Genomic DNA, 16,413 nt, shown 5'->3' on the forward strand with positions numbered 1-16,413 from the left:
TCTTCTTTGCCTCATGTTCAGTTCTTTCTGGGTGAAGAGATACTTAAAACTTTTATGGTCAACATAAATTTCACATTTCGCTCCATACAAATAGTGACACCATATTTTCAGTGCAAAAATGACTACTACCAATTCTAGATTATGTGTAGGATAATTCTTTTCATAATCTCTCAATTGCCTAGAGGCATAAGCAATTACCCTACCATTCTGCATTAACACACATCCCAAGCCTTGCTTGGATGCATGACTATATACAACCAATCCTAATGTACCATCTAGAATAGCAAGGACTAGCGTTGTTACCAATCATTTCTTTAATTCCTGAAAACTATTGTCACATTCTTTAGTCCATTCAAACTTAACCCCTTTTCGAACCATTCTGGTCATAGGAACAGAAATTCGGGCAAAGTTTTCAATGGATCTTTTGTAATAACCTACTAAGCCTAGAAAACTCCTAATTTCACTAACAGTCTGTGGAGACTCACAATCCAACACTACCTTCACTTTTCCAGGATCAACCTCAATACCTCTAGCAGATACAATTTGTCCCAAGAAATTTACCTGTGATAACCAGAATCACATTTACTAAACTTTGGATACAACTGCTTCTCTCTCAACCTTTGTAATGCTAACCTCAAATGAATTGCATGACCCTTTTTACTCTTGGAATAGATCAAAATATCATCAATAAAAAAAATCACATACTGATCTAGCATATCATGAAACACTCTATTCATTAGTCCAATAAAAGTTGCTGGTGCATTGAGCAGTCCAAATGGTATAATCACAAATTCATAGTGGCCATACCGAGTCTTGAAAGCTGTCTTCTGGATATCACTCTCCTCAATCTTCAACTTGTGGCACCCTGACCTCAAATCAATCTTAGAGAATGTACTGGCTCCTTGCAACTGATCAAACAAATCATCAATGTTGGGAAGCAGATATCGGTTCTTAATTGTCAATTTGTTCAACTCCCGGTAATCAATACACATCCTTAAACTCCCATCTTTCTTCTTTACAAGCAAAACTGGAGCTCCCCAATGTGATACACTAGGTCTAATGAAATCCTTCTTCAATAAATCTTGTAACTGTTCCTTTAACTTCTTCAATTCAGCAGAAACCATCCTGTAGGGTGCTTTTGACACTGATGCTGCCCTAGGTACCAAATCAATACAAAATTCAGTCTCTCTATCTGGGGGCACACTACATAGGTCCTTTAGAAATAAATCTAGAAACTCTTTCACTACTTCCAGTTCTTCTAGTGTTGCAATTTCCCTCATTGTATCTTGGACACATGCTAAGTATGCTTCACATCCTTCTTCTAACAACTTTTGTACTTGGATAGCAGAAATCAACATTTTCTTTGTTTCCTTCCTATGTCCTTGAAATAAAAAATCATCTGCATTTCTGGGTCTAAACAAGATTTTCTTTTCAGCACAAAGCACACATGCTCGATATTCTGATAGCCAATCCATACCTAGGATGACATCAAAGTCTTTAATTTCTATGCAAATAAAATGAGCTATCATTTCTCATTTTCAAATCTGAATAGTATAGGTTTCATACACATCCTCTAAGTTTACAATAAACCTTGTAGGTGTACTGATCATCAACTGATAAGTTAAAATTTTAGGTTTCACACCCAGCCTTGGAGCAAAATTAGAAGATACAAATGAATGAGATGCACCAGAATCAAATAATACATATGCTAGTATACTAGAAACAAGCATTGTACATGTCACTACTCTAGGTGCAACCTCAGCTTCCTCAGCTATTAGTGCAAGACCGTCCCAATTGCCTGTGACTTCTTGGTGGGTGCAAAAGAAGAAGAAGCCACACTATGTTCACTTTGTTTCCTCTGAGGACAAAATCTTGCAAAATGTCCTAGCTGTTGGCACACATAACATCTTACATTAATAGGTTGGGTTGTAGATTCTATTGGTAGTGATTGGGTTGATTATGACCGGGTAGGTACTCTACTTCCCTCTCTCCGTTTGGTTACCATGGTAGATGAAGAAGTTCCCCTTCCAAACCTTCCAAACTATCCCCTATGTTTCCTACTTTGGCCCTTCTTACTGCTTGAATCTGGTAACCTTCCCTCTGCTTGTCTTCAATAGACTTTGCAATATGAAATACATCTGTATAACTCTGAAACCGATGAGCTACTAACATAGCTCCAATACCAGATCTCAAACCCTTCTCAAATTTCTTTGCTTTTGCATGGTCATTATTCATATGTGACGGGGAAAAATAGTACAAGTCCTCAAACTGTTGTTGCTATTCCAACACTGACTTTGGTCCCTGAGTCAAAGCCAAAAACTCTGACTCATTCCTGTCTCTCACACTGATAGGGAAATAGTTCCCATAGAACACCTCTATAAATTGATCCCAGGTGGGATGTAGATGTGTGGCTAGTAATATGGGTCTAGTAGCCTTCCACTAAGCATAGGCTTCATTTTGCAGTTGATAGGTAGCACATATAATTTTCTGTTCATCATTGCAACCTAACACTACCAATTCCTTCTCAACTCCTTCCACCCATTTTGATGGTGCTAATGGGTCAGAACTCACACCACTGAAGTATGGAGGCCTATACTTTTGGAATTTCTCCATCAGTCTTCTCATATCAGTCCACCCTTGTACTACTGGTGGGTTCTCTAATCCTTGCTATCCTACTTGTGTACTAAGATCTGGTACATCCTGGGTTACTTGCCCACTTGTGGTCTGTGGTGCCACTTGTGTAGGTTGAACTGGCATTCCCCTAACACGAACTGCTATGACCAACTCCTCAGCAACCCTATTCTGTTGCTATTGCTATTGTTGCATAGTCTGTTATATTGTTTGTTGTAGCCCTTATTGAATACCCTAGACCATATTGGTCATCAGAGTGGCCACATCCTGTGCTATAAGCACTGGAGGTATAGGAGGTGACATAGATGCTGCTACTGTTGCAATTGCAGGTGTAGGAACCGATTCTTATGTTCCTGATACCGACTCACTTTCCTTCTCATCACTCACAGACACCGCAGGGTGAGCTCTAGTAGTAGGCCGATCCCTTGTCTGGTGTTGTGTTCCTTGCTGAGGTTGAGCTCGTTTAGGTGGGATATTGGGAATTTCCTAAAAGTCATAGTGTATTAATTCCCAATTCTCAACACATATAGTTTCATCAAGGATGAGTAATGCACCAACTCTCTTAATCAAAATAAAAAGATTCAATCATATCCTAATCACGTTTTTATTACACACATCAATTCACAACAATTAAGCTTTTATCTTGAAGTTTTTATTTCTTTCCTATTACACTGGATGATCCCAAGGCCTTGTGTGTTGTTAAACTTCAGTCCTATAGTTTGCTCTTATACCACCAACATGTCATGCCTCTCCATAGTCACACACCCAACTGCCACCTTCATATGGCAAAGGCAAGTTGGCACAGGATACCTTACCGTACCCAGTTAGCCAGTTTACCCTAGAATCCTACTCTAGGAGAGTCCAAAACACCACATCCCTCATATTACACTTAATCGGAAATCACAATAATTTCGCAGCAGATAATTAAAATCAAATAAAGCTAATATTCACCTAGTGCATCTGAATGATACCTGATATTAGAATAACAACGATCCACAATGTTATATATAGTAATCCTCTATATACAATAATCCATATACCCAAATACACACACAAAAGAACCTCCCACCTGTCATATCATTAAACTTCTCTATCTCACCTGTTAATTACATAAAATGTATCTCCCACTTGTCAAACATAACAAGTCTCCCACCTATAGTTTGAACCACCAAAAACTGATTTCTATAACCATCTATATGTACACAAAAGAATGATCGTAAACATTAGATCTTATAAACATTGTCCACCATAGACACAATTATTGCACTCACAATCAGGTCCATGACTAAAATCATCAAAATCCCAAACAAAAGCCAATTGATCCATAGCCATAGCATCATGCTTAGAGCTAGAAAGCTGTAGGTGACTACTCTCCTCATCTATGGATCAAAGTAAAGGGTGGTGAGCACTGGTAATGCCCAATGAGGGGTGGGGGAGAACAAGCACATGCTTCCATATGCAATGCATACTCCACTCATAGAGAGTGATGCTCATGAGTCCATTTATTTAACTATTCTCATTCCCTAGTCCATTACTAAGTTTCATCACCTATGGGTATAGTGCTACACAATAGAGGTGTCATACCCTACCCTATACGTTAAGCCTCATGTATACAAGCTCGTTGCAGGCAAGAGCCAGCCGCTCCCGGTCAAAGCCTCAGTCCCCCAGCTAACCCTTAGAGGGTAATCCCGTATAAAATAATCACCAAGCATACAATATGTCGTATCCTATCCAAATCCACAATTGATACCACACATCACATCACCTAGTGCATTGCTAATCAGGCAGCCACATATGTTGGGGTTTGTCTGTACCTAACCCCCTACGGACAAGGGGTGTAGAACTTGGGGTTGTGATACCTAGCCAGCATACTAGATGATGCACAATCAATTCATCCATACCACACATGCATATATGGGCACTCGCTCATGATCCATCTCACTTACCTTACCTTCCATAATTCCATTGTCATCATTTTCATCATACCACATGTGTAGAAGTAAATGCATATGCAAAACACAACCAGTGATGCATGTACAACAATAATAAACACACCAAAAGAAGAAAATGATGCAGAACAAGCTCTCTCACAACTATTTGAAATTCCTAGAAATCAGAAATTACAAACAAGTATTAAAATTCAAATTAATTTTATTCACCCTCAATAGTTGGATCTAAAATCCCCCTAATAGGCCCTATAGGTTCATTTTCAACCATATGTATTACTATCGAAAATTCAGGCCAATATAGCCTCAGGAATCCCGACTAGCTAGAGAGATTTGGTCAAACCAGTCAGCCTGTGGTCTCCCGCCGGTTGACCAAATTTTTGTAGAAATAAATTCTGCCACCTTCTCTGTTGATTCTCACATTTGAGTTCGGCCATCAGTCCCCTGTTTCTTTGCTGTAAGCTCACATCAGTGAAGGTATCACCTCAATTTCACTATTTTCTCAGTCCACCGTTAATTTATTTTCAGTCGACTAATTACAATTACCCATTTCAGTAGAGAATTTTAGAATCAGACCTCAAATTCATATGATTACATCCACATATGTGACATAAAATCAAACTATCAAAATTTAGCCTCCAATCTAAGGTTGCATGGTTAGATTTCGACATAAATCTCACTCTACATGTGAAGGATCAAACCTAAATCACTTGCATGCACCATTAGGATCATTAACAGTAAAAATCCATGTCTTAAAACCCTTAACCAATAAAATTAAAAAGGGGATTTCAGTATCCAAGTCCTTAAATTTGATGATCAAACCTAAATTAGAGAATGGAGGCATAAATCTTCCATCTATTTCTCCTTGCATGTGTTCTTAGTCCTTAGAACCGTAAAATGAAACTGCAATTTCATTTCTTTCTCATGAAATTTTACTGTTTTAAGAGCTTAGTAAGGATTCCCATATCATAGCCTCCAATCGGCCATGGTCTTGGCTCCAATAATGAAATTCTGTCATACTCTCTTCATGCATTTCATCAGTCCCTCAAGAATCCAAAAAATTAGACACCAAATAGCAAAGATCTTGCTGTAATTTTAGAACTCTCTTCCCATGCACAGAATTAGTTTATATCCTTTTCATTTTTCTGAAATTACTTACTATTACAGATTAATATGAGTAAGAGATGAACTTACCTTGCAGCTAAACCCTCTATCAAATACCTAAGGACTGAAATCTCCAGCCAAATCTCCTTCTCTTCGCTTCTCTTCTTCTCTTCTTCTCTTCTTCTCTTCTTCTTTTCTCTTCTTCTTCTTCTTCTCTCTGCTTTCTTCTTCTTGCCGTCTAGAATTTGTGAAGGTGAGAAATGGGCTTACAATGGTCGGTGCAGGCAATTTATAGTCCCACTAACACCCCTTAGTGGCCCACTAACATAACCCCTTAGTGGCCCACTAACTAATATATTGTATAATATATATTGTAGCATATGTATAAGTAAACCCTTAATACTTATACAATATGATTTGTAATTTCACATTTATACATTATACTCCCATATTAAATTATAACTTCTAATTTCATAATTTCCTTATTTAACTTATTTTATCCACCACCTTATTATATATATAATATTAGATATTCAAATATTTACATATATGTATATAGTACCATATGACCTACATTACTATATTTTTATTACTTATAGGTTCCTATCTTTACTTTCAAATTTTTAATTCCATTCTTTTATTATTCATCCTTCTTAGTCACATCAGACCCATGGAAATAGATCCACATGTCAAGACTCTAAGAATGGGGCTCATTCAGTCAAACCTGACCGTTCTGTCCAGTCAACAGGTTGGCCAGTCATTTCCAGAACTCTTTAGCCTGTTAAGTCAGATTTGTTCTTTTAGAGTTTATTTTTTCCCTTTTTATTACTAACCCTTATGAAAGGTTAATAAATACCTTGTCACCCCACTTCTAGTAGACCCAACTAACCGTATAGGAATACCAGTGGTGTGAGTAAGAATGTTACACCTATGCCCTAATCCGGTCTAATTTGAAACAGTTGTGATAGGCCTCGGATCGGAGATCGAAAGTATGACTGGGTTTTGGCTTGTGGCTGTGCATTGCCAAAGGGGTAGAGATGACCCCTCATGTTCGTGCATTTCATGCCTATCTAATTGGAGGGGATTCATACCTTCTGATCCCAGACAGTAGGTGACCTGACTCCCCACACTTGATTTCTAGCACGCATCGTCGAAAAGCCTTGGGCATGTCCGAGGGCAACCACTCATGAGAGACCAACCATGGGACAGCAAGCTATCTTGACCACCGAAAACAAGCCACCAGAAGCAGCCTAGGCATGAATCCGATGCCTGTTTTTTGATGTGTCCATAGGCTGCTATCGAGGTTCCAATGCCTGTGGGTCCCGCCACTCGCATCATAAATGGTTCTGAATAATCAAAAACCCAAATCATTTTCCACATATTTCTCTTGATGTGAACACCTTATGGACCTAAATGTGTGGGTCCTTGTGGTCCGAAACTCATTTTAACCTGATTGGTTTGAAAGAGGCTTAAACCAAACAAATCCTTAGGCACAACTTAAGTTATAAGTTGGGAAATTAGGATTCATTTCCTCATTTCCCTTGTGCCCAATGTAGGAGAGGAGAGAAAGAGGAGAGGAAGGAAGAGGAAGAGGAAGAAGGTGGGGATTGAAGGCCTACCTTGGTGCCGGCTACCGCCTTACTGTTAGAATCGCTACCAGAGGTAAGTATAACCTCCCATGCCACTCTCTCTCTCTCTTCATTTTGACCTAAGAAAAGATAGGTAAGGATAGAATCTTGGTGTACACACCATTTTTGGGTTGTGGGATGGGTGTTCTACCCTCCCGGTGTTGTTGTCGAGCTCGAACCAAGCCCGGTGAGCTCTGGTAACATGTAATGCCAAAAGACTAACTAGGATTTCGATTGATCGATCGACGTATCTCCCAAATGGCTCAATGGAAATGGAATTTTATTAGCAGAGAATGATGCTAGGGACATCCCCTACAAACTCTATGGAATAAATCCTGGCACTCGGGCCCGAGCCAAAAAGCCCAAAATTGTTGGATTACCCTATACCTCCACCATAAACAGCCCATCGAATCCACTAGGTCTATTTTCGATGGCATATTTCTAGTGTACTTGGAGCCTTATGTGCTCTCTGTCACCTCCATTGAAAACATGTCTGATATTTTTGGTGAAAATGCCCTATTTTTGGTGGTTGTTTCTGATGACAGTACTGTCACTTAGGGATAGTGTCTGTACATTTTGGGGGGAGACCTGTGTGGGTCCCTCCTGATGTTTTTGATGTCTACTGATGTATGATACCCTTGTGTCTAGGACAGTGATGTGCACGTGCCCCAAAGCCAGAATTGAATTGATTAATGGTGGTCGTACTTGAACCTAAACACGATCAATCGTAAAACAGGTGAGGGATGGACTGTGTTTACTTTTTTTATGTTTATTAATTATTTAATTGTTCACATGCTTAGAATTATATGTTTAATTGAAATAATCATTTTACGATCATGATATGAATTGTATGGAAATGTATGACGAGATCCGGTGTGGCCAAGGTGGTACCGGTACCATGATCTCCGTGTGTTTGGATGGGTGTGTGTGTGTGAGATGGAATCCAACATAGTCGAGGTGGTACCAATGCCATGATTTCCATATACATGTTGCATTCATGCATTGATTATGTGCATTAGAGTTAGTTTAGTTGTGGGTTACACTTTGTAGCCAAGGTCTCGCTGGTATCGTGTACCCTAGGACTACATTTGGAAATGGATATGCTTTGTGGCTGAGGTCTTGTCAGTGTTGCGTAGTTCATACTTGACTGTTGTTTGCATGCTAGATTAGGTAAACAGTCTCAGGTTACACTTTGTGGCCAAGGTCTCTCCGGTATCGTGTACCCAAGACTGTATTTGGAGATGGATTACACTTTGTGGCTGAGGTCTCTCCAGTATCGTGTAATCCATACTAACTATATCATTTTGAAGGCATGTAGTATATATGTGGTTAGGTATCACTCCCTACGCTACGCACCCTTGCCAATAGGGGTTTAGGTGTTGGATATAACCCATTGTACTATGTTTGATGAGCCTTCCCGAAGTACCACTCCCGTGGTACGATGTGATTTTTGCCTGAGGTGAGAACCTGTCCGGCTTGGCCAATGTGTTACTGATGCTGTGACTGCTAGGAGGGGGTTATCAGGGGTTTGCTGGGTGATCCATGGATGCACATGGGGATTGGAAGGCTTTAAATTATGGCTAGAGTTTGTATCGCTGCATAGTCGATGTCATTACCGAGACGAGGGATACAGCCTAATGGTCGTAATAGCATTTACCTAACTTAGTTTGTATTGTTAGGTGGATATTAAATAAGTGAACTGCATCACAAGCATCATGGACTATGTGTTTAATTTCCACAATTATGCATCATAAATATTGCTGCTATTGACTTGCTTGGATGTGCTTGACCCCACCCCTCACTGAGCGAGTTGGAAAGCTCACCCCATGTATACACCCCTTTTTAGATGACGATGCAGGTACCGTGGTGCCAATGGCAGGTGACCCAGTATCTTCTGGGTCGGAGTATGGTGTGAGCGACTAGTGGATGCCAGAAGCAGAGGAGCACAATTAGGACTGTGCTTGCGATCACTGTGCTTACGCCATACCGTGAGATTGTACATTATATTTTGATACTTTTGGATATAATTGTGGATTGTATATTTTCTTGAGATTATATTATATGTCATGGATGAACGTAACAGAATAACTCGGTTATTGCTATTATATTACTATTAGATGTTTCCCCATTTTATTTATAATTCCGCTACTATACTCTGATTTCGCTGCTTATGTTGGTTTGTGTTGTGAGATTGTAAAAATGTTAAGGTACTGCTATCAGAGATCCTGGTACGTTTGTGAGACAGGTATGTGTCTTATTCACACCGTCGGTATTCCTAATGGTAAGTTAGGTCTATTGGGAGTGAGGTGTGACAGCTATGGTATCTGAGCACGATGCTCTTCCTTAACTCACAATCTCAGCCAAACCATGATTTTGGAGAAATTAGGATTAAATAACAATCTCAAGACAACAATAATAGAAATTTTCACAATTAGGAGACAAGTATAGGTGTTAAGGACGTTTCATTATAATAGAGAATTTGAATACATAGCTTACACCTTCATAAGAAACATAAAGTACTGAAAACAGAAAATCCTAACTAGCCTAAGTCTAAAAAATTAAACAACTGAAGCTAAGGAGATAATGTAAAAGTTTAACTAAACCTAAAAACATCAAACTCAAATAAAGACATAAAAAGGGAAATCCTAAAAACTACAGTGGCGAACATGCCACTACTCTTGTTGCTGCTACTGCTGGTTTTGTGCTTAGCCCTGAGCCTAGATCGGACCATGCATTCCTGGAGGAGGCACCGCAATATCTAGATGGAAGATCATCCCCTGCATCTGTGCCTCTAGGGAGGCCACTTTATTGTTCATAAGACAATAGGTCCTGTCCATGCTCTTGAGGTAGCTGTCCATGCTCCTCATCAATGACATAGTGTTATCCAGATGGGCCATAACATCATTGAGACTGTAAGGCCTCGCACCCCTAGTGCTCTGAGATGTAAAAGCTGCCATAGAGCCTATATCCTGGGGATCAGGTGGTGGAGGCCCACCAACCCTAGCAGCTTCTCCTCCTGCACCAACATCACCGGCACCGCCACCCTCTACCTCCATAGGTTGATGACCCTCTCCTAGGATAGGTGTCACCTCCCTCAAATCTATGGTCATCTTCCTCAGTGAGTCTTGGTTGAAGTCTGTGACCTCTTCACCCAAGTGTGCCTCACCCTCCAAGTCCACCCCAAAATGGGGGAAGATGTCAGTCAATATCCTTCTGTAGCATAGGTTCCCTACTCGGCAATTCTACCCCTCAGACCGAATTATCATGGTCCACATTAGGAGGTAAGGTAGACGTATCTATACCCCCATGTACATGCAGTATGTCACTTAGGCTTGCAGGGTGTATACCTCATTATAATGTCCATAGGTGGGGAGGACATTCAGCTGAATTGCATGGCAGACAACTTTGGAGTAGCAAAATAGTTAACTGAACGATTCCATCCCTTGGCTTCCTTAGTCAGCATGTCATTGATCTCCTGGAAGGTGTTGGGACTCTGAAATTTATATGCCGGAGTCTGAGGTGGGCAGTACACTAGATCACCTACATTGCTGATCATCAAAATATTTGCTAGCTGCCCAATGTCAAAGGAGATCTCCAACCCCTTTATATAGGAGGTGATCTGCATCTCTTCGGTACCCCGGTTCATGCATTCCATGTTGGAGTAGAATAGCCTAACCAGGGTGGCGTAGTAGTATCGGTTGGGTTTCAGGATGCGGTACCACCCGATCTCCTTAAACCGTTGAGGAAGATAGAACGCATTGAAGTCATTGGTCCTCACATAGACTCTTGGGTCTACATTATGGTGCTCAAAGAATTCCCAACGGTCTCACTCAACCACAAAGTGGAACAGAATGGGGTTGAACTGCTCAACGGCATCTTGCTCCTCTTGTATAAGAGCATGTCAGGTACGTACACGATGACCAGACATCGTTGCAAGATGATTCCTAAGGATTTGAAATGGAAAACCTAGTTAAATGCTGCATGCAAAACTCACAGAGAAGAAAGTCACAAAACTAGGTTACAGAGAGAGAAAACATACCTGAGATGCGAATACAGTGCCAATCGATTACGAAATAGCATGAGGAAGGTAGGGAATGGGTAGCAAAATACTCCTTGGTCATTTCCACACCTTTCTCACAAGAGTAAATAGGGTTCTGTGAGAATAAGCCAAGACCCAAGCCTATTTAAAGACGATTTGGTGCCACCAGAAACAAGCCACCAGAAACACTGGGCATGCTTCCAGTGAAAAGAAAAGTTCAAATTTGGCCTCTGTTTTGCTCACCAGAAATACCACTGATATTTCCGATGGATAAAACCATATTTTCGATGATTTGACCCCCTGTTTCCAGTGGACTCTTTTGGAAAATAAGTCATTTTATTTTGGTTCCTTTATGGTGTGTCTCTTTGGGATACATACGGGATCAAATGTTGATATGTGTGGACCCCACTTATGCATGACCTAGCCCTAATTTTGCCAATTGTGTACGTGTGGGACCCACTGTGTATACGTGTGTTCCAATTACATGTAACCTTGTTTATGCATGTGTACTAATCGAATTCCTTCACAAGAATCATGTCACGTCGGAACACCCAATCCTGATCCCAATCACTCCCGTCACCTCCCACTTCCCCTACACAAAATAGGGGTAGGCCCCACAATACACCACCAGCCCCGCCTATACTTACATCCCAAAATGTGGCATCCATCATGAATAATATGATGCGAGAAGTGGAAGAAAGACAAAATTAGTTTATGGCCGGGATAAATAATAGAATCCAAGCGACAATGGAAGCCTGCAATGCATTGCCCGCACCTCCTACTCCACTGGCACCCATTCCAGTAGCCATTGGATTGGCTACCCTTCAAGCATCTAGTGGGGCATAAGTGCATGGGCATGTGCAAGACCTGATGCCGGAACAAGCTCAAGCCCATGTAGAGGGCTGGACAGATTTGACAACAATGATGGAGAAGTTTCAACAGCTTAGGCCCCCATGTTTCTCTAAGCTGGGGCAAGACCCATTGTATCCATCAAGATGGATTGGTGGGATGGAGAAGGTTTTTAGACTGATGAGCTGCACCGATGAGCAGAAAATTTTGTGTCCGGGCTATCAGTTACAGAATGAAGCAGATGATTGGTGGAGTGCCACCGAGCCTATTTTGAGGGCTAGTAACCCGAATCCTACTTGGACAGATTTCAAAGGGGCCTTCTTTGAGAATTATTTTGTTGAAAGTTTCCGAGATAAGAGAGAGAGTGAGTTCTCTCAGTTGATTTAAGGTCCCCGATCAATGCTTGAGTATCAGCAGCGCTTCGAGGAGCTATTCCATTTTTCTCCTGAGCATCTGAGAGGTGATAGAGCCAAGGCAAAGAAGTTTGAGAAAGGGTTGAGGCCAGGTATTGGGTCAACCATTGTGGGGTTGATACTATAGACCCATGCTTAGGTGATCTAAGTGGCCAAATCTATTGAGGACCGGCATAGAGATAACTACACTGCTCAGCAAAGGATGGGAAGGAGGCGAATGGGGTCTATTGATTCTAGGGGAGGCAGCAAACCTTTCCGAGTGCCCTACGCCAACCCAACTCCAATACAATTTAGGAGGCCTGATGCTAGTCAGACTTCCCAATCCTCCCGATCTAGTGTTGTATCTTAGTCTTCGGGATCGGGCCCCAGATGTTTTCATTGTGATCAGTCGGGCCACATGGTGAGGACATGCCCCCACCGAAGGCCAGGCGATGCACGTTACACTATACCACCTAGGCCCCACAGACATATTCAGCCCCTAGGCCAGCACAATCCCTATAGGGCCAGAGACCATAGGGCAGAGTGTTTGCTATGACTGAAGAAGATGTTGAGGCTGCCCCCGGTGTGGTGATAGGTACGTTGTTGATATCATTATTGTCTGCACATGTGTTATTTAACTCAGGAGCCTCACATTCATTCATGTCATCGGTATTTGCGAAGAAGATGAGAATTCCACCTAAGGGACTGACTCAATGTTTGGCTATGAGCAACCCTACAGGAAGTGTGGTGGATTTGAACTATGTTTATGAGCCTTGTCCAGTGACTATAGGTGACCATGAGTTGAATGCTCACTTGATCGAGTTGGATATGACAAACTTTGACGTGATTTTAGGAATAGACTGGTTGTCTGCATACCGAGCTAGTGTGCTATGTGCAGAGAAGGCTATCATTTTCAGACCTCGTGATGATGATGATGATTTGTGTTCCAGGGGGATAAGCCCAAGAAACCCAAGAAAGTTATTATATCCGCACTCCAGATAAAGAAGCTATTGGATAAGGGATGTCAAGGCTACTTAGCATCTATGACGGATACTGAGATAGAGATTAGGCCATTGACCGAGCTAGATGTGGTGAGGAAATTTCCCGATGTATTCCTGGATGACTGGCTTGCCACTGGACCGAGAGACAGAGTTTGCTATAGACCTACTCCCCGGTTCAGAACCCGTGTTAAAGGCCCCTTATCGCATGGCCCCCATAGATTTGAATGAATTATAGGTGCAACTTCAAGACCTTTTGAAGAAGGTATTTATTAGACCTAGTGTGTTTCCATGGGGAGCACCGGTATTGTTCGTCAAGAAGAAAGATGGAAGTATGAGATTGTGTATTGATTACTGGGAGCTTAATAAGCCAACGATCAAGAACTAGTATCCTTTGCTAAGGATAGATGATTTATTTGATCAGTTGCAGGGTGCCAAGGTGTTCTCCAAGATTGACCTTAGATCGGGCTACCACCAACTCAGGATCAAGGATAGTGATGTCAGTAAGACAGCCTTCAGATCAAGGTATGGACATTATGAGTTCTTGGTAATGTCATTTGGGTTGACCAATGCATCGGCTGTGTTTATGGATTTGATGAACCGGGTATTTTAGGATGTCTTAGACAAGTTTGTGATAGTATTCATTGATGACATTTTGGTCTACACTAAGAGTGCAGAGGAACATGCAATTTACCTGAGGTTGGTACTGTAACGGCTGAGAGAGAAGCAACTCTATGCCAAATTCGGCAAGTGCAAGTTTTGGTTGTCACAGGTGGCATTCCTAGGCCACATTTTTTCAGCCAAGGGTATAGAGGTTGACCCAGGCAAGGCGAAGGCAGTACTAGAATGGGAGACTCCCAAAAGTGTAGCAGACATACGTAGTTTTCTAGAATTGGTCAGATACTATAGGAGGTTTATTGAGAACTTCTCTCACATTGCTACCCCGATGACCCGGCTCACATGGAAGGGTGTAAAATTTGAGTGGTTTGATGCTTATGAGAAAAGCTTCAAAGAGCTAAGGCAAAGGTTGGTATCAGCTCCAGTTCTAACTATTCCGACTAGTACAGGTGGTATGGTTGTGTATAGTGATGCCTCCAAACTGGGATTGGGTTGTGTATTGATGTAGAATGGGAAAGTTATTACTTATGCATCTCGTTAGTTAAAGGATTATGAGAAGAACTACCCCACCCATGATTTGGAGTTGGCAGTTGTGATTTTTGCACTAAAAATCTGAAGACACTACCTATATGGTGAGAAGAGTGAGATCTTCAGTGACCATAAGAGCCTCAAGTACTTCTTCACCCAAAAGAGCTCAACATGAGACAGAGGCATTGGTTGGAGCTGATGAAGGCTTATGATTGTACTATCCACTATCACTCAGGAAAGGCCAATGTGGTAGCCAATGCGCTTAGTCAAAAATCCCAGTCACTGACTCTGGCATCACTGACCACCAATGAGTATCTCCTAAAGGAGGCTAGGAAGCTAGACTTGGAGCTTTTAGTAGAGGGTGTCACCTTGTCACTATCGGCATTGGTGGTACAACTTAGTCTGGTGGATAGGATCACTGTAGCTCAGGTTATTGATGCAAAGCTATAGAAGCTGATAGCAAAGTGCCAGGAAGGAACCCAAAATGAGATTTCTCGATGACTGAAAGTGGGATCCTCAAGTTCAAAGGGAGGTTGTGTGTGCCTAGTGATGGTGATTTGCAAGACACAGTTTTGAGAGAGGCACATAGCTCTTCATACTCCATTCACCTCGACAGCACTAAAATGTACAAGGACCTCAAGGGTCCTATTGGTGAAAAGGAATGAAGAATGATGTGGCCAAGCATGTGTCTAGATGCCTTACATGCTAGCAAGTCAAGACTAAGAGACAGAGGCCCCATGGGTTATTACAGTCCATACCTATTCCGGAGTGAAAATGGAAGAATATTACTATAGTCTTCATCACAGGCCTACCCCATACATAGAAGGGTATGGATGCCATTTGGGTAGTTGTGGACTGCTTGACTAAGGTAGCTCACTTTATCCCAATCAAGATCACATTTTCTATAGATAAGTTGGCCAAGTTGTATGTCGATAACATCATCAGGTTGCATGGTGTACCAGTTAGTATAATCTCTGATCGAGATCCCAGGTTCACTTCCAAGTTCTGGACATGTGTGCAGAAGGCCATGGGCACACAGTTGGCTTTTAGCACTACCTTTCACCCTCAGACTGATGGTCAATCGGAGAGGACTATTCAGACATTGGACGACCTACTCTGCTTATGGGCCTTGGATATAAGTTATAGTTGGGATGAACACATTTTCCTTATTGAATTCTCCTACAGCAACAGTTATTAGGCCACCATCGGAATGTCCCCATTTGAGGCACAGTGGCAGGAAGTGCCGAACTCCACTCTATTGGGATAAGGTTGGTGAGCGGCACATTTTGGGTCCAGACTTGATACAGGCTACTAATGAGAAGGTGAATGTGATCGGGTTTTAGCTCTCGACTATGCATTGTCGAAGGGGCAGAGATGACCCCACATGTTCATGCATTTCATGCCTATCTAACTGGAGGGGATTCATACCTTCCGATCCCAGACGGTAAGTGACCCGACTCCCCACACTTGATTTCCAGCATGCATCATAATTATTGAAAAGCCATGGACATGTCTGAGGGCAACCAACCGTTCAAGACCAACCATGGGACAACAAGCTATTAAGATAGCTTGACCACCAGAAACAAGCCACCGAAAGCAGCTTGGGTATGAATCCAATGCCAGTTTCTAGTGGGTCCACAGGTTGCTGTAGAGGTTACGATGCCCGTGGGTCCCACCACT

This window comes from Macadamia integrifolia, unplaced genomic scaffold (genome assembly GCF_013358625.1).
Source record: "Macadamia integrifolia cultivar HAES 741 unplaced genomic scaffold, SCU_Mint_v3 scaffold705, whole genome shotgun sequence".
Classification (NCBI taxonomy): domain Eukaryota; kingdom Viridiplantae; phylum Streptophyta; class Magnoliopsida; order Proteales; family Proteaceae; genus Macadamia; species Macadamia integrifolia.